Raw genomic sequence first — 21004 nt, forward strand, 5'->3', positions numbered from 1 at the left:
TTATGGCATGAGACTCACCATTCCATCTTATTTATATCTCATATAAATAACTTGGTAACAAAAATAAATACAATCTTTCTCGATAAGTCATATCCTTATTATGAAGTATCCTCGATTGTGAACTTATTTATGATACTTTGTGCTAGAAATACTGTCACTCATATTCTTAACAGCTTAAGAATAGAATTTCTAACAAAATATCAATAGACCTTTTCTATTACACATAAATATATTATGTAAACGGAAAAGTGAAATTGCCTTTTATTAATAAAAACATGTACAAGGTATATACTAAATGATATACTCTAGGGCATACTGATAACACTTAATTTAATTTATGTCTTTTTAAATATCTATTATTTTTTTATTTCATTGTCTTTGATCTATTGAAGGATTTGCTAAAAAGGCCTATTAGTTAATTGTTTAATGTGGTCAATTGCTAGTTCATCTTCATAATTCGTAATTGTTGTGTAAGATTGAACATGAGTATCAATTAGGTTTTATTGATTATGGTCCCAGTTTTCGATGATAACCTAAGGAAACAATAGGGTGAATTAAATGATTTATGCTTCATAAATTGTTGTTCAGCTTAACTTGTTCCTATTCTTAAAGCAGTTATTAATTTGATAAGGATTGCTTAATACCAATTCAGTTAATAATTAGAGTTAACAAGAGTGCTAGGCTCTAATTGATGAGTATAGGGAAGTTAGGGATCTTACCTCTCTGTTTGGTAAATCTACGTTAAGTATTCAATAAGAGATAATGGTATTTCTTTTATCTAAGATCAAATCAATGCATTGGAATGCGAATTACCTTGGACTGAAGTTTGTTTAATTTGAGAGTTTCATATTTAATTTTAGTTCTTAATTTTTGATTTTTGATTTCTTCTTTGGATTGCAAATTATCCCCCCCAACCTTTGTTTCTTTTCCATTATACAAGTGCATAAAATATAGTAATTCAGTCTCTAGGGTTCGAACTGGATTTACCACTTACTGTAAAAAAATATTTCATAATTGGTGATTTTAGTTAATTTAATTTCTAGTGGATTCGACAGCCATCAAGAATTTTGGTGCCGTTGCCGGGAGCTGAAATTTATTGGATTTTCATATTTTTAGTGTTAGGATATTCTGTTATTAATTTTTTTGATGAGTTATTGCTGTTTTTAGGTTTTCGAAAAAAAAGTATGGTGTTACTATTCATCAAGAATTTTGGTTGAATTTGGAGGGCGGCGCATCCCTATTTTGAAGGAAACGATGCTCTGATCAAGACCAATCAATCCATAGGATTCCTTGGCCCCACTCTTTTGAGGCCAAATTCCACCGTTTTCTATGGTTTTGAGGCATTTTTCTATTTGTAGTTAGATTTCTTTTTGTATATAACAATAACTTCTCAATATGGTGAGTTGATCTTTGATCCAGAAGTAGAAAAAATAGCTAAACGGTTGAAAAAATTGGCTAAGCAGGCTAAGTAGATTCCGAGTACATCTGAAGGAGTCTAATCTCCAAGGGAGTTAAATTCAGTTTCGGATTCGGATTCAGATTCGAATTCTGAAAATGAAACCATGGCTGCTAGAACCTTGAAAGAGTTGGCTGCTCCTGATCTAAACTAACAGCCTTTGTGTATTCAATACCCTACTTTAAATGTTGCTTTTGAGTTGAAATCTTGACTAATCCATTTGTTGCCTAAGTTTCATGGTATTGCAAGTGAGGATCCACAAAAGCATTTAAAAGAATTGCTCCTGATCTAAACCAACAGCCTTTGTGTATTCAATACCCTACTTTAAATGTTACTTTTGAGTTGAAATATGGACTAATCCATTTGTTGCCTAAGTTTCATGGTCTTGCAAGTGAGGATCCACATAAGCATTTAAAAGAATTTCATGTTGTGTATTCCAGCGTGAAACCTCAAAGAGTTTCAGAGGATCAATTCAAGCTTTGAGCTTTCCCTTTCTCACTAGAAGGAATAGCTAAGGATTGGTTGTATTACCTTCCTTCTGGATCCGTCAACTCATGGAATGGGATGAAGCAGATATTTATGGAGAAGTATTTTCCTACTTCCCGTGCTACCAACATAAGAAAATAAATTTATGGCATTCGACAGTACAATGGAGAGAGGTTGTACGAGTATTGGGAGAGTTTTAAGAAGCTGTGTGCAAGCTGTCCCCATCATTAAATAAGTGAGCAGCTCTTGATTCAGTATTTCTATGAAGGACTTCTACCAATGGACTGCAGTATGATAGATGCTACTAGTCGAGGAGCTTTGGTTGATAAGACATCAGAAGAAGCGAGGAGACTGACTGCTAACATGGCAGCAAATTGTCAGTAGTTTGGAATGAGACTGGATCACACACCGATGAAGGTTAATGAGGTAAGTACATCAAACCTTGAGAAATAGATTTCTGGTTTAACTTCTTTGGTGAGGCAGTTTTAAGAAGCTGTGTGCAAGCTGTCCCCATCATTAAATAAGTGAGCAGCTCTTGATTCAGTATTTCTATGAAGGTCTACTACCAATGGACTGCAGCATGATAGATGCTACTAGTCGAGGAGCTTTGGTTGATAAGACATCAGAAGAAGCGAGGAGGCTGACTGCTAACATGGCAGCAAATTCTCAGTAGTTTGGAATGAGACTGGATCACACACCGATGAAGGTTAATGAGGTAAGTACATCAAACCTTGAGAAATAGATTTCTGGTTTAACTTCTTTGGTGAGGCAGTTGGCTGTAAGGAACATGCAAACTATTAAGGTATGTGGAATTTGTTCGGGTTTGGGTCATGCTACTGACATGTGTCTTGCGTTACAAGAGGATGAATCAATACAACATGCTAATGCAGTAGGACATTATGGACAGCCACAATGCAAGTGTGATCCCTTTTCTAGAACTTATAATTGAAGGAGCGGAAGCATGAAAAACACAAGTTTATACCATTGAATTCAAAATTTTTCACCTAAGGTCACATGCATCATGCAAGATTTATTTTTATCTATTTGATTTCAATGATAAACAACATATTAAAACTCTTTTAATATGCTGTAAGGAGCATGCAAACTATTAAGGTATGTGGAATTTGTTCGGGTTTGGGTCATGCTACTGACATGTGTCTTGCGTTACAAGAGGATGAATCAATACAACATGCTAATGCAGTAGGACATTATGGACAGCCACAATGCAAGTGTGATCCCTTTTCTAGCACTTATAATTGAAGGAGCGGAAGCATGAAAAACACAAGTTTATACCATTGAATTCAAAATTTTTCACCTAAGGTCACATGCATCATGCAAGATTTATTTTTATCTATTTGACTTCAATGATAAACAACATATTAAAACTCTTTTAATATGTTTTTGGATCTGTATTTACCATTTAAGTTTTTAAAATTAATCAGATTAATTTTAGAACCCTAGATTAGATCAAGAACAAATACACTAACCTTTTGATGCAATGTAGTGTATTTGCGCCTTTCAGATGCATCGTCAGGACACCAGATATTGTCCCTCTAGCTTGTCCAGAACAAGAACACCTATAGCAGCCCTTGAACAGCTTCTAAAGCTTTTTCTATTAATTAGAAAATCAAGTTCTGCCTTTTAACAGATTAAAGATATAATGTCACACCCTATCCCTCAGTAAGGCATAACATGATCCCGTAGTATACCTAATGAATTACCAACTCCGTCTACTGATAACCCATTAAATACACTACAAGGGATTTTAAAAACTTTTCTTACTTCTTTTACAGTGGTGAGCACTATTTACAGGTGTTAAAAACCTTTTTGAACTGAAGCGATAGAACTAACACATTTGAATTATTTGGAATTTCTGTAAAAATTTTGGCAGAGTGCCATCTGTATTTTGGATAAAACAGTTCTTCAGAAAACCTGTAAAAAGCACTTCAATATATATTTCCAAATCTCAACTCCAACATGTTTCTCAACACAACATACTTCTCAACTCAAATCCATAGTAATTTTTCAAAGACTGAGATAAAAGAAATATAATACAAATTTTACAAGTCAAAATATCTCATAATTTACTTTACAACTTCAATGCACAATTTTAATTTACAACTGCTCAAAACCAAAAACAATATATACATACAGTGGTTATACATTACAGTACAAAATGCAAAATGGGGTATACTCGTTATACCTGATAATCTCTCGCTGGATGTACTAGCAGCCTAGTCTGCTGCCCTATCTGTCTGTCTACCTGCGACAGCAATAAAAAGCTATCGCTGAGAAAATGTCTCAGTGGTGCACAACATTAACCAAATACAACTTTAAATCACAATTCATAAATCATATAAATGATGGATACGTAAAATCATAATTAAATTCAAGACAATGAATGTCAAAAGGAATTTAACACAATATCACAATAAATCTCAGAAATCCAAACATAGTTAAATTCAAAAGACAGTGAATGTCAATAAGAATTTAAATTCATTTCACAATCTCACAATACATATCAATAAATCACACACAGCTTAATCACGTTCCAAAGTTCAATTCGTTCCAAAAGCCGATGGCTAATGAGGTATTCAATTCGTCCCAAAAGTCAATGACTAATGAGGAATAACATAGCTAGCTAGCAAAAATATGAGTACTCATCCAATTCGTCCTCAACAGGCACACACCTCAACACTTTAGCCAGAGAGGGAATTCAATTTGTCCCACTAGACAAGCTAGCGAGGAATACAATCAATATACATGATAGCTGTGGTTTCAAATCATTTCCAATGCTTTTCAATCAATCAGTATTCATCAATATCATTTAAACAATTTTTCACAATTTCAAACCATTTACAATGCTTTCCAAGCAATAAATATTCATTCAAACACATTTCCACAATTTAAAATAATAATGTACAAATAGTCATAATTCATTTCAATTGAAAAATTCAAAAGAAATAGCTGTTGTGCACAAACGTCTGATAACTATCTCCTGGTCTTGACTCAGTGTTTCCTTCCCTTTTCTTCAGTCTTTGCTAACTGAGAAACACAATTTGAAGTGTTTCAGCACTAAATTAAACTGTTTCTAACGATAATGCTTGATAAGTAATTCACTGAATTCTAATATTTGCTTAGTCAACCTAATATGTCGATCCTCGATGCATTCTAGGTAAATTAGTTTTAATGTTATTAATATGTCACATTCGATAGTATTTTAAGGTTGGTACACGTTACCAAGTTCATTTCCGTGTATACTGCATTTTCTTGCAATTTGCTGGATTCCGGGATACTAGTTTGACCTAGCCGGACGACCTAGTTCCCTTGGTTTTCGGGTTTTGGTCTAAACTACAAACTTGTAGATCTATGTCTTATGGAACGCGGAGAAAAATTTCAGGTCATTCTGAGTTATGTAGACCAAGTTATGATCATTTTACTATTGCTAGTCAAATTGCACCAAAATTGGTCATTTTAGGTCACTTTAGGTCATTTTAGGTTCGGCCAGTTTTTGGACCCGAACTTGTGCAAGCTATTTGACTTGCTTATGGTCATTTCTGGGCTTTTATGTCTTCATAAGACTTGTAGATATGGGTCTTAGCTATTCATGGTTAAAATTTCAGGTCAATTGGACCTGTTTTGAGTGAGTTATGGCCTAAACACTAACTGCTGCCCAAATGGTCAATTTTCAGGCCTTATTTGCACTTAATCCGGATTTGGTCATTTTTCAAGCTACCTTGCAAGCAGAATTTTTGTAAGCTTTCTTCATGAAAGTTGGCACATTTTGTGCCTAGTTTCACCTCCAATTGGTCTCATACCAATTGGAGCTACACAATTAAAGTTCTAGGCCCAAAACTCAAACTGCCTTATTGCAATTCTTGCATACATATCAAACATCACTTTTAACACTCACCAAACTTAACATTCAAACTAATTCTGGTTGTACCACAACCTAAACATAATTTACAACATATTATAGGTCATTTTGGCAGCTTACAATTACATTCAATGTGCACCAACAAGTGCAGAAATTGTCCAATTTAATTTACAATAATTCAATCACCAATTCATGCTCATTTACATGTCCCACTTCACACCACCATACATACACTCAAACTGCCATAACAACCAACACATTTTAACATCATTATTCCATAAACTAAGCATGAATTCTAGCAATCCTCAAGAGTTAGCAAACTGCCACAATGGTACACTTACATTCCATTACTTTCCAAGCTTTAAATCTCATTTTACATTTACATATACTAAGTATACATTACCCAAATAATTTCCTACACAATATACATTTAATCAATCATTTAATTCACCATTTACAAGCACAATTAAACTGCCTTCAAGGTGCTTCCATGGCTACCAAAAGTACACATTCCCATTCAACATCAAAACTCAAAAATTTCTTCATAAATCAAACACCCATAACATGCTTACAAACTTTAACAAAGCAACATTCAAAAACACAAACTTACCTATTTTGAAGCTTCTTAAAAACTCATCAAAACTTACCTTTCTCACTCCCTAAATGCTGCCCAAGGTGTGGTGGTTACTTTTAGTGAAGAAACCCTAACCACTTGAAGCTTGGATCATGGATGCATGAAGCTCACAAATGGGACAACAATGGTGGTTTCTAAGGCTTTCTTTACGGAAATGGTGGTCTTCAAAGGTTGAAGATAAAGTTTTAGTGGAGTAATCTGCCCACTTAATGCATATTATAATCCCTTAGTGGTCCACTCACATAAGAAATTGATTTAATATTATTTAAGTGCTAATTACCCAAATTTCACTCCACTTTTGGCTATTTACATTAGGTACCCCTAATTTAATTTTTCATTATATTTTCCAAGTGTAATATCATGTATTTTTAATGGAAATTTAGGTCAAAAGACAATTCGGGATGTCAAATGACCACAATGCCCCTGTTCGGGTTGTATTCCCGATTTTTCGGTAACACCGGGTTTTGTCCGTTTTTCGATTTCCCACTTTTCTTTGTACTAATTATTTAATTTTTATTTAATATTTCTAATGATATTTATACTTCAATAGGGGTCTATTTAAGTCATAAAAATATTTTTCAGGGTTCCCCGCAGTCCAGGGCTAGTCAACCGTCCACGCCGTGACTTCCCGGTGCGGTCACCCATCGTTAGGGTTCTCGACTCGCTTAACTTGATTGCATTTCTTTACTATTATTTTTCCTTTATTTTTCTTGTATTTTCTTTTCTTATATTTCATTATTTTATGTCTCCTCACTCATCTCGAAGTGTAGTTCTAGGCATTCTAGCTGTCCGGACAACATTGGTCACCGGAATAGTAGTACACACTACCGAATATAGGGGTGTTACATATAAACAGAACACTATAAACGATTTCTAGTATTTTTAATTGAAGAGCTTGTTTGCTAATCTCTTAGAATAGATGAGAGATGAAGAAGAAGAGAGGGAGAGCTTCAAAGTGGTGGCATAAAGGAGGAGCAGCTGCTGGTTGTATTTTTTCTCTTCATTAAGGGAATGGAAGGGTGAAATAATACAAATTTATGCCATTGAATTCAAAATTTTCACCTAATGTCACATGCATCATGCAAGATTTATTTTTATCTTTTTGATTTCAATGATAAACAACATATTAAAACTCTTTTAATATGTTTTTGGATCTGTATTTGCCATTTAAGATTTTAAAATTAATCAGATTAATTTTAGAACCCTAGATTAAATCAAGAACGATTACACTAACCTCTTGATGCACTACAGCGTGTCTGCGCCTTTGAGATTTGTCTTCAGGACACTAGATGTTGTCCCTCTAGTTTGTCCACACCAAGAACACCTATAGCAGCCCTTAAACAGCTTCTAAAGCTTTTTCTATTATTGAGAAAATCAAGTTCTGCCTTTTAAGAGATTAAAGATGTAAACATGACACTAGAAACGATTTCTAGTATTTTAATTCAAGAGATTGATGGCTAATCTCTTTGAATTGATGAGAGATGAAGAAGAAGAGATGGAGAGCCTCAAAATGTCGTGAAAAAGGAGGAGTGGCTGCTGGTTGTCATATTTTTAAATCAACATATTAAACCCTTGCCACATGTCACCCTCTGATTGGTTCTAGGTTTAATTGACCCAGTCACATTGTGCTAAGTGTCAAACCTATATTTAATCTTAATTTTAATCATCTTACATGATTAAAAGACATTTGGCAAGCTTATGTGTAATGCCATTTGTCACCATCTCATGGTGCCACATGTCACACTATAAAATGACCAAAATGCCCTTGTGTCTTAATTTCGAGTTCTCAACCCAAAATAATTATTTCTCTTCTTCTAATTAATTTATATCAAATATAAATCAATTAATTAATCTTTATTAATTAATGTCTCAATAATTAAATTCATATTTAAACACTTTAAATATAAATTTAACTTATACTATACATCCATTAATCTAGATTTGGTTTCAAGTCATGCTAGGGACTTTGCAATCTAATTGCAAAACAAACCTATTTAATTAATCAATTAAAATCTTTAATTAATTAATTAAATCACATTTAATTAGGTGATAACTTGTGTATATGTGTGACTTACTAGGCTCATCACTAATTGGTAATGAGATATGATATCAACTCTTGATATCATCAGAACTCATTCTTACCATAAACGATTTCTCTAAATCATTTTATGCACCTCATAGACCACGGTTAACACCTAGCATAGCTTGCCATGGCCACCCAATTAGTAATAAGGTTTACCTTAAATGAACCTATAATCATATGTTACCATACACTAGAATCTCTCTGTTACAAAATCCCAACTCAAGCTGGAGTCATGGTTTATGTCAAACTCCATTTACTATGAACATTGTGTTCATTTTTAATTCCAGTCCTTGATTAAAAAGATTTTCTCATCAGAAACTCTTTTCTGAATAAATCTATCTGTCCTGGCTAGGAACTTGAAACATCAAGAAAAATTAAATGAATATAGGATTTTATCTCTATTTACTTAGAGGAACAGATTCCATCTTGATCAATACCTACCTCCATATATAACTAGTAGGAGCCAACACATGCCCATATACCCATACACAGTACAAATATGAAAGCAGTATCAAAATCAAACTACCTATATATAAGATAACCGTGCTATCTCAGGTCTAAAGATTATATGCACTGATATGATTTATGAAAAAACATTGACAAGAGTAAACTCCACGTGCTTGTCATAAGTGTCACTAGTTCGGTCTACTTATCATTTATAAGTGCCTATCATGTTTGCTATATGGCATGAGACTCACCATTCCATCTTATTTATATCTCATATAAATAACTTGATAACAAACATGAATACAGTCTTTCTAGATAAGTCATGGAATTATTATGAAGTATCCTTGATTGTGAACCTATTTATGATACTTTGTACTAGAAATACTGTCACTCATATCTTAACAACTTAAGAATAGAATTTCTAACAAAATATCAATGGACCTTTTCTATTACTCATAAATATATTATGTAAACGGAAAAGTGGAAATGCCTTTTATTAATAAAAATATGTACAAGATACATACTAAATGATATGCTCTAGGGCATACAACTAACATTCATAACAACACTTATATAGCTAGATTAACCCATTAAACCCTTGCCATATGTCACCCTCCAAATGGTTTTAGGTTTAATTGACCCAATCACATTGTGCCAAGTGTCAAACCTATATTTAATCTTAATTTTAATCATCTTACATGATTAAAAACATTTGGCAAGCTTATGTGTAATACCATGTGTCACCATCTCATGGTGCCACATGTCACACTATAAAATGACCAAAATGCCCTTGTGTCTTAATTTCGAGTTCTCAACCCAAAATAATTATTTCTCTTCTTCTAATTAATTTATATCAAATATAAATCAATTAATTAATCTTTATTAATTAATTTCTCAATAATTAAATTCATATTTAAACACTTTAAATATAAATTTAACTTATACTATACATCCATTAATCTAGATTTGGTTTCAAGTCATGCTAGGGACTTTGCAATCTAATTGCAAAACAAACCTATTTAATTAATCAATTAAACTCTTTTATTAATTAATTAAATCATATTTAATTAGGTGATTACTTGTGTATGTGTATGACTTACTAGGCTCATCACTAATTGGCAATGAGATATGATATCAACTCTTAATATCATCAAAACTCTTTCTTACCATAAATGATTTCTCTAAATCATTTTATGCACCTCATAGGCCATGGTTAATACTTAGGATTGTATGCCATGGCCACCTAATCAGTAATAAGGTTTACCTTAAATGAACCTATAATCATATGTTACCATGCACAGGAATCTCTCTATTACAAAATCCCAGCTCAAGATGGAGTCATGGTTTATATCAAACCATATTTGCTATGAATATTATTTTCTCTTTTAATTTCAGTTCTTGATTAAAAGATTTTCTCATTAGAAACTCTTTTCTGATTAAATCTATCTGTCTTGGCCAAGAACTTGAAACATCAAGAACAATTAAATGAACATAGGATTTTATCTCTATTTACTTAGAGGAACAGATTCCATCTTGATCAACACCTACCTCCACATATAACTAGTAGGAGCCAACACATGACCATATACCCATACACAGTACAAGTATGAAAGCAGTATCAAACTCGAACCACCTATATGCACTGATATGATTTATGACAATGCATTGACAAGAGTAAACTTGTAACATCCTCCCGGTAGCAACTCCGTACATTCCACTGTTCCGGTGACCAGTGTCGGTCCGGACAGCTAGAACGTCCGGAAAAATATTTAAACTAAAGTGAGGAACCATAAATAACTCAAATATTGATAAGAAAAATTTAGTAAAAATTTTAGAAATAAAATACAAACAAGTCAAATGAGCCGGTGCCCAAGCGATGGGTAACTAGAGGGAAGTTGCGGTTCTCGCAACGAGGAGCCTTAGACCCGGGGAAAAATTCATAAAATAATTTTTGGGACCCCAGAGAAGGGTCACTGAGGTTCCTATGGCATAAGAATGCCAAGAAAATATTTAGAAAAATTTTTCAATCGGTACAGACAATTTTGACCCGTTAAGCTAAACGGAGGGCATTTTGGTCATTTCGCCTTCAGAGGTGATTTTTGGCCGACTTGTCCAGTTGAGTAAATAATTATTATGATCTAAAATATGAATAAATATTAGTAAAAATTTAATTAGAAATGAGTTAAAGAAAGAAGAAAGAAAAATCAAATAAAAAGGCATTAATGACATAAGCTTGATGTAATTAGAACCCCTTAGCCAATCAAATTAAAGGAAGACATTTATAATACCTAAATGGGCAGAAAAAGAAGACCATTTTAGAGTATTTTCTGCAGCTACTCTTCTTCCCCAATAAAACGTTTCATGCTTCTCTTTTCCCTTCTCCATTTTCATGCTTACAAAGCTTGAATCCACACCCTTTCTCACCTCAAAACCCTAAGTTATCTTCACTAAAATTAATCCACACACCCTAAGGAAGCTTTTGGCAGCCAAGAAGAGGAAAGAAAGTGAAGGTTTAACAAGTTAGGAATTTTATCAAATAAGGTTAGTGCATATTAACTTCCTAATCTTGTTTCCTTATTGAAATTTAGTTTGAATATGAATAAATAATTAAGAAATTGAAGAAAATCATGTGTGAAATTGAGAAGAAAATTTTGGCCAGCACTTATAGGATGAGGAATTGATGAGTTTTATTGGGCTAAAACCTAAATACAAGCTTAGATAATGACATATGAATGATTGATGACCTTAATTGGGATGTGTTGCATGATTCATGGATTGGAAGCTAGGGTTTTGGGAGTAAAAATTTGACTTGGCTTATGAAATGATTAATGGACATTCTAGTGGTCAATTAGTGACCATTTAAGGCAAGTTAATCATAATTTGAAGTGAGTTAATGCATGGCAAAAATGAAATGGAAGGCTGCCCAATGAGTGCAGTAGGGTGACTGAAATTTCAGTCCACTTGGACTGCCATATCTTTGGTTGTGTTGGTCCAATTGGTGTTTGGCCAATTGGACATGAAACTAGGCTTATAATGGCACATTTTTTCTGAAGAAACTATGCCCAAAAGACCAAAGCAAGAGGACCAAAAGTTAGCCCCAATCCGGACACCCTGCAACAGCACCTGCAGAAATGACCAAATGAATTGGCCATAACTCACTGTAGATTTGGTCAATTGACCTAAAATTTTTACAACAACAAGTTAAGACATAGAAAAACAATTTTCATGAAGAAACCTACCTCAAATTATGACCAGAACCTAATCAAATCATTGAGCAAAGTGAAGTTTACTGTACTGAGATTTCCAGAATTTTCATTTGAGCAGCAATGTTTGGAGGACTATAACTCTCTCTAGAAAACTCGGATTTAAGCGATTCTTGAACCGATGGAAACCTAATGCATAGTAGAACATTTCATATGAAGAAAGTTAGACCAAATTAGGAACTTAACTTGATCAAATTACTGACCAAAATTGGATCAAAATCTGCCAGAACCCATGATAGCAGCATGAAGAGTGCACGTGAATAGTAAACTTATTTTGGCCATAACTTGAGCTACAAAACTCCAAATGGAGTGATTCAAAAAAAGAAATTCAACTAGACAAAATAAGTAACATTTTCTATGAAGGAAGTTTTGTCAAATTCCAACAGTAAATCGACCAATGAAACAGTGCAACTTCGGAGCACCAAAACCGAAAATTGGCAATTTTGCCAAAATGAACTAAGCTTTGAGAAAGTGACCAAAACCAACAAGTTTTAAATGAAAAATGTAGTATGTTTGAAGTGCCAAAGTCAATGTACATATTTTCTATGCAAAAGTCAACATTTTAGTTGACTAATAAAGTGAATAGTGACATGAAAACTTGAAATAAGCTTGGAAATAGATTTGGTAATTGATTCCAACAAGTTTTAAATGCAAAATGTGGTACATCGGGAGTGTTAAAACCAATGTACCTATTGTCTATGCAAAAGTCAACATTTTTGTTGACCAATGAGGTGAATAGTGACACCAAAACTTGAAATTCAAAATTTGAAATTAGAAATGCATCTAGGGGACTTCAAATTGCAATTGGCAATTAATACTAATAAATGTAAAACTCAAAATGTGGGATCTTGGTGTAATTAGAATTAATATATCCATTAAGTATAAAAAGGTCAACATTTTGGTTGACTAGTATGGTGAATAGTAATCAAAATGATTAGTGAATTAAGATGAAGACCTAGAACCAATTCAAAGCTTAAATGTTTAGAATTGTATGACAAATATGGACTATGCATCCTAGTCAAAATTGTTAAAAAGAAATTTAGGCCATAAATTTGAAATCCATGAAATATTCATGGATTACTTGAAACATGAAAAATAAGTCACCTAATTGATGTGAATAGATAGTTAGGGCATATATGCCCATCACAAATGGAATTCATAAAATATTAGGAACTCAACTTGAAATATAAAATTTGTAATTACATAAGTAGACTCTTGAATGTATAAATGAGAAAGAAAAAATGTTTTGAATACAATGGTACATGTGAACCATTGTTTAGAATTGGGATCAATATGAATAACATAATGAATGGATAAATAAACCATATTAATGTATGAATGAGACATTAGTTCTCATTATTGTAAAGAGGAGAAGCATTTTGAGTACAATGGTATAAAAGGATAATTGATGTGAATTGTGATCATATAAATGATCAAATGAATGTATGAATTATGATTGAAATTTATCATGAAATAATGAAGTCATAAAGCACAATATATTAATATTTTAAAGTATCAAATGCCCTAGTATACCTAACAAGATTGGTTTGGATAGTTTGGCATGCCAATAGGGTATTGTTTTAGCGATCGCGAAAGGCTATATGCTGTATTCATGGCTTTATGCGTATTCATGGCTTTTATGCCCGTATGCATGGCTTTTATGCCCATTATGTGATATCATGGCTTTTAGCCATCTTGTCGCATACATGGTTGACGTTCTGCGTCCCATGGTATGACGGCCTGAGGCACCGCGGTGTCCAGTGCCAACGACCCGTTATCCAGTCCAGTCATCTAGTATAGGTTACTTGGGCAGTCAATTAAAGTTTTATTCAATTCAGGCAGCTAAGTTAAGTTAACTATAATGAAAATCCAGTACAATTAAATTAAGTATTGAATGAATAAGCAAAAGAGATTAGCAAAAGAAACATAACAAAAATATAAATTGCAGAATCAAATGCGGACTTGAAATACAATACAGATAGAATAAATTATATACCTGCTAGTATTACTGAAAAGTTATAAACTAAGCACTTCCAAAGAGGAACAAACTAGTATATAAGATCGTTGATACTAGAAATACCATACCAAATTAAATTGATTCTTGAGTATCTGAATTATCATTTATTTCTTTCTTTACTTGTATATATTATTTATGGTTATATTATTGCACCACTAAGCGAAATGCTTAGCACGATGGAATTGCTTCCTCAGTAGTCTTGAAGGTAAAACCAGATGGTATCGATCGAGATTTTTGGAGTCCAGATCTGCAGAAGTGTCAGAAGAGTTCAAGATTGTCACCTCCTCAGCAATGCATGTAGATAGGGCTCATTTTATACATGTTATGTATATTGTTCATTCCTAGCACATTGTAAATTATTTGTATATCTTGTACAAAATAAACTCATGTAATTAACCTATGAATTATGGAAGCTATTCAAAGTAAGTATTTTAGTATGTGAATTGAATTTGAGTTATAATGAGATTATACTTGTGAATATTGAGATATTGAAAATCTAATGAGATTTCTAAGAAATCTGAATCGCATTGAGATACATTATGTTTGAAAATTTTTGAGACTATTAAGTTTGAGAAATTGAGTATATATTGAAATTGTCTTTGGCAGGTTCAGAAGAACTGTTAGTCCAAATTACAGCCGACACTTTGTCGGATTATCGTTAAAATTTTTGAAATTTCCAACTTAGTTAGATTTTGATAAAAGTAAAAATAGCCTAAATCTTCAATAAAGTTTTTGAATAAATAAATCAAGGACTGTAATGAAATCGGATAAAATAGAGTGCTCCGACACAATGAGTGGCATAACTTGCTCGGCTACACTGTAGTCGGGTAAGGGGTGTCACATTTAGTGGTATCAGAGCGCGGTTTAGGCGTTTCTGGACCTAGATAAACTGCATATCATGCATTGCATTCATAAGAGTCGAGGTGACACTATTGCATGTCACACCCTACCCCTCTGTAAGGCATAACATGATCCCGTAGTATACCTAATGAATTACCAACTCCGTCTACTGATAACTCATTAAATACACTACAAGGGATTTTAAAACTTTTCTTACTTCTTTTACAGTGGTGAGCACAATTTACAGGTACTAAAAACTTTGGTGAACTGAAGTGAAACAACTAACTCATTTGGTTTATTTGGAATTCCTGTAAAAATTTTGGCAAAGTGCCATCTGTATTTTGGACAAAACAGTTCTTCAGAAAACCTGTAAAAAGCACTTCAATTATTTTCCAAATCTCAAATCCAACATTTTTCTCAATACAACACATTTCTCAACTCAATTCCATAGAAATTTTTCAAAGTCTGAGATAAGGAAATATAATACAATTTTTATAAGTCAAATAACTCATAATAAATTTACAACTTCAAGGTACAATTTGAATTTACAACTGCTCAAAACCAAAAACAAAATGTACATACAGTGTCATACATTCTGAGACAAAATGCAAAATATTGGTATACTCATTATACTGTAATCCCTCATGGATGTATTAGCGGCCTAGTCTGCGCCATGCTGTCTCTTTACTGCGGCGACAATAAAAGCTATCATTTGAGACAATGTCTCAGTGGTGCACAACATTAACCAAATACAATTTTAGTTCACAATTCATAAATCATATCAATAGTGGATACTTAAAACCATAGTTAAATTCAAGACAATGAATGTCATAAGGAATTTAAACTCCAATTCACAATTTATCAAAATTCATAATAACACAATTTAGTCAAATAGTTTAAGAATACCGTATTGCCAATTCATGCACAATTTGATCAAATAACTGAATAATACCTTTTTGCAAATCAATAACACCATTCAATCAAATAATTGAACAATACAATGTTGCCAATCAATAACACAATTTAGGTCATGACACACATTTTTCCATATATGCCGTGTTGTACACCACGGCAAGACATGCTCACCCCAATAATCGAAATCAATGAGGGAGGAAGCTAGCTATATAATGAGAACTCATCCATACTCACCTCAGACTGGGAAGTCAAAGAGGGAGGAACATAATCATACTCACCCCAGACTAATAAGTCAAAGAGGGAGGAATAATCACACTCACCCCATTAATGGAGGAGGAACATATTATCAGTGTCATGCCAATTGTGAGTCAAAACAATTCCAAACATTTTATTCAAATGATCCGTAAGAATCCAATAAATTTCCAAAGTTATAATTTCATTCACAAAATGGCAACACAATTCGTAATTCACTTCAATTTCCACAAAACCATTTACGATGCTTTTCAATCAATAAGTATCCATCAAATACCATTCAAACAATTTTTCACGATTTCAAACCATTCACAATGTTTTTCAATCAATAAGTGTCCACCAAACACATTTCCACAATTTAAAACAATGATATGCAAATAGTCAATATTTATTTCCATTGAAAATAATTCAAAAGAAAGCTTGATTGTTGTGCACAAACACAATTTAAAACAATAATATACAAATATTCAATATTTATTTCAATTGAAAAATTCAAAAGCAATAGCCGTTGTGCACAAACCTCTGATGACTGTCCCCCTGATCTGGACTCAGTGTTTCCTTCCCTTTTCCTGAGTCTTTGGTAACTGAGAAACACAATTTGAAGTGTTTGATTACTAATTTAAATGTCTCTATCGATGGTGTTTGGTAAATAATGCATCTGAACTCAATTATTCACTTAATCACCTAATATACCGACCCTCGTTGCGTTTTAGGTAAATTAGGTTTTAGTGTCGTTAATATGTCACATTTGATAGGGTTTTAGGTTTGGTATGTTTTACCAAAGTCATTTCCTTGCTTAGTGCATTTTAATGCAAATTCTTTGGATCGAACACTGGTTTGACCTAACCGGACGATCTAGTTCCCTCGGTTTTCGGGTCTCGGTCGAAACTACAAATTTGTAGATCTAGGTCTTATTGCACGCGGTACAAAATTTCAGGTCAATCCGAGTTAAGTAGACCAAGTTATGGTCATTACACTATTGCTGGTCAAGTGGTACCATTTTAGGTCAATTTTAGGTCAAATTGGTCAATTCTGGTTCGGCCAGTTTTTGGACCCGAACTTGTGCAAGTTGTTTGACTTGCTTATGGTCATTTCTGGGCTTTGGTGTCTTCATAAGACTTGTAGGTATGGGTCTTAACTATTCATAGTTAAAATTGCAGGTCAATTGGACCTGTTTTGAGTGAGTTATGGCCTAAACACTCACTGTTGCCCAATTGGTCATTTTTCAGGTCCTAATTGCACCTAATCCGAATTGGTCATTTTCTTAGGTCACCTTGCAAGCAGAATTTTGGTATGGTTTCTCAATGAAAGTTGGCACATTTTGTGCCTAGTTTCACCTCAAATTGGTCTCATACCAATTGAGGTTACACATTTAAGGTTATAGGCTAAAATATACACTGCCCTCAATATGCCTTTCACACCCCACTTCAAACACACATTTACCTTTGCAATTTGTTTACTTACCTACCAATCTGTTTTGGTACATTACCAAAAGCATTTTCTACATTACATCAACATTACTTTAGGCAGATTACCATTACCCTCAACCCACCAAATATAATTCACATTTACAATATCTCAATACCATTACATACACACCTAAACACCACTAATTCTCACATACACTTTACACAATAATTTCATACACATATCCTTCATTCCTTAATGCCACAATTCTGCCAACACTCCCATGAATATACACATTTATTCAAGTGTCCCCAAGGCTGCCCAAATTTGTCCTTCAACATCAAAGTGCTGTCCAAGTTACCAATTCCCATCCAAGTGCATAAATCACCATATAAACATGAAATAATTCACTAGGTTATTAATTTACCATGATCAACATTATTTCTCATCAATTATATGCATAATAAATCATCAAATGTGTGACCCCATGGCTGTCCAAAAATGGCTATCTCAATAACTATTTAAACTTCAAAATTTCCTTCACAAAACCAACACCCATAACATGCACACAAAACTTAACAAAGCTATCTTCAAAATTATGAACTTACCTTATGCTTGGAGTTTGTTAAACCTTGCTTAAACTTCTCAAATTTAGTATCAAACTCTTCCTTGTGATGAGTAGACAAAGTTTCATGAAGGAACTTAAGAGATTGGAGTTGAAAATGGAGAGTTAAGAGAGCTTGCATGAGAAATGGCCATGGTTTTTCCTCTCACCTTCATTCACGGCAATGTTGAGATCACTTTGAGGAAGATGAAGTTCAGCTGATTTAGTGGAGTTACAGCTGCCCTATTATATGTTTATTTTATGCATTAGTGGTCCACTCACAATTTTAATCATATTTTAAGCTAAACTTTCATTTAATCCCACATTAAACCCTTGATTTTAGCTATTTACTTTAGGTACCACCAAATTAATTTTTTATTTTATTTTCTAAGTGTAATATTATTTATTTTTAATGGACATTTAGGTCAAAAGACACTTCGGGACGTCAAATGACCATAATGCCCCTGTTAGATTCGTTCCGATTTTTTTAGATTAGGGTTTTGTATGTTTTTCTATTTCTAACTATTCTTTGTACTAATTATTTAATTTATCTTTGATCTTTCTAATGATATTTATTCTTCAAAAAGGGTCTATTTAAGTCATAAAAATGTTTTCCAGGTTCCATGATCCGAGGAGCTAGTCAACGGTCCACGCCGTGACCTCCCGGTGCGGTCACCCATCGCTAGGTTTCCCGGCTCGTTTAACTTGATCACATTTCTTTGCAATCATTGTTCCTTTGTTTTTCTTGTACTTTCTTTTCTTTTATTTCATTATTTTATGTCTCCTCACTCTCATTGACGTGTGGTTCTAGGCATCCTAGCTGTCCGGACAACAACAGTCACTGGAGCAAAGAGCACTCTACGAACTTAGGGGTGTTACAATTCTCCCCCCCTTAAATAAATTTCGTCCACGAAATTTTACCCAGTAATCATCTTACAATAGTCATACGTTTATTTTCTCCTTTCTATATGATCGTAAGACTTTTAACAATCTAATACAATGTTTACTTTGTTTGGATAACACCAATCTCCTCTTACTATTATGTTGTCTAATATTTCAGCTCACGTTCCTTCTTGAATGACCCTTGAGGTCATATTAGAATCATTCATCGTGCATTGGTCCTCGACCATTCTAGTCCATAGTCTTCCTCACATTCGAATATTTCTTTGTTACATATGAATCAACTGTTCAAGTCTCTACTTCCATAACTCTTTTTATCTGTCAATGTTCTATAACTTACTTCCTTTTATCTTGAACTATAACCTTTCGATATTTTAACTTTTGAGTTTTAGATCCTAAGTAGGATTTTCAAACTTATTTCTAACAATTAAATTACATCACGGCATAACTATGCCAAAGCAGATGCCGTTGGCAACTATTCTCATCTAGGTGTACTATCGGTTAGTGCGTAGCTCTACACAATAATCTCAAGTTAGTCTTTGTAATCTGCGACTTATAGTATAAACATCAAGAACATTGCATAGTTACTACGATACATCCCAATAGATCAAACTTTGTTATCTTTTATTCTTTTGAATTCAACGATATTAGAATCTTATTCTGATTAAAATATCCATTAGCAATTTCTAACAGTAACCTCCTTGCCCTTATCAAGAGCAATTCCATTACTGCATCTTACTTTTACGTCCTCTTGCCTTACATTAAGTAGGCTCACTAATTAGCTTTATAATTTATGGTGTGTTAGAAAATACTTTTCGCCGATAAACTCTTTCAAAACTAATTTCACTTATTATCACAATCCTTATCTTAAGGGCTAATCACTAATGCGTCAAAATTTATTCCTCTGTAAACGAATAACAACAGAACATATAGTTCTAACACTAATGTAAAAATATGAAAATTCCAGTCAAACAATACATATATATATCTCAGTTGCTAATTGAGAAAGTACCAGCAATGATGTCAAAAGTCTCAGTCTCTTTTCTGTCGTATAGCGTATACTCTCGTTGAAGCATCACCCTGTTTTGGCTGATTCACGATGAGTCGACTTCTAGGTGTACTACCCTACCTCTACCTTTGCCTCTACTAGCGATGGTGAACTCTTTGGGGTAGAAACTTGGGTTGATCCCTTTGGTGTAGTAAATGATCCGAGCGACACTGGATTTACACAATCCTTAGCAAAATGACCGATCTCTCCACAATTAAAGCATGCTCCTACGGCTCTATAACATACCCCACTATGTGGTTTACCACAAGTTTCACAAAGTCGATCCTGAGCGCATTTACGGGTTTCTGTTGAGTTTCTTGATCGGATCGAGGTGGTTTACGTGCGGAAGATCTATCTCTCTGACTTCTTACTATCTCTGTCGTATCCCCAAAGTTTTCCTCTTTCCGGTAGGACCACTAGAACTCTGTTCTCTTGACTTTCCCTCTTTTTGTCTTCTCGATTTCTTTTTCTCGGGGCCACTTGATTCAATTCTTTCTAATTCTAGTGCTTGAGAAATAAGTTCGAGAGAAGTTGTTATGTTTGAATCCGACCACTTGTAACGATACTAGGCTTCAAGCCGGTTTCAAACCTCTTACATCTCTCCTGCTGGTAGAAAGTAGACTTCTTGCATAATGGCTTAGGCGGGAGAATTCCCTTTCATACTCGACCACCGATCCCCCTGTTTGGACTTAGGAATTCTTGCGACACGGTCTACATAAGCATCGGGGACATATTTTTGCTGAATTCCGAGGAAGTCATTCCATGTTAGCACTGC

At 33.8% G+C, this 21004-nt stretch overlaps 1 non-coding gene across 1 annotated transcript; it reads right to left on the reverse strand.

Annotated features, from left to right (window-relative positions):
• Positions 1 to 2068: 2068 nt before the first annotated feature.
• LOC131180415 (small nucleolar RNA R71) lies at positions 2069 to 2175 on the reverse strand. The gene has a single exon (XR_009149190.1). It is a non-coding gene; the product is annotated as a small nucleolar RNA R71 (small nucleolar RNA).
• Positions 2176 to 21004: the final 18829 nt, after the last annotated feature.

Source organism: Hevea brasiliensis, chromosome 5 (genome assembly GCF_030052815.1).
Source record: "Hevea brasiliensis isolate MT/VB/25A 57/8 chromosome 5, ASM3005281v1, whole genome shotgun sequence".
Taxonomy (NCBI): domain Eukaryota; kingdom Viridiplantae; phylum Streptophyta; class Magnoliopsida; order Malpighiales; family Euphorbiaceae; genus Hevea; species Hevea brasiliensis.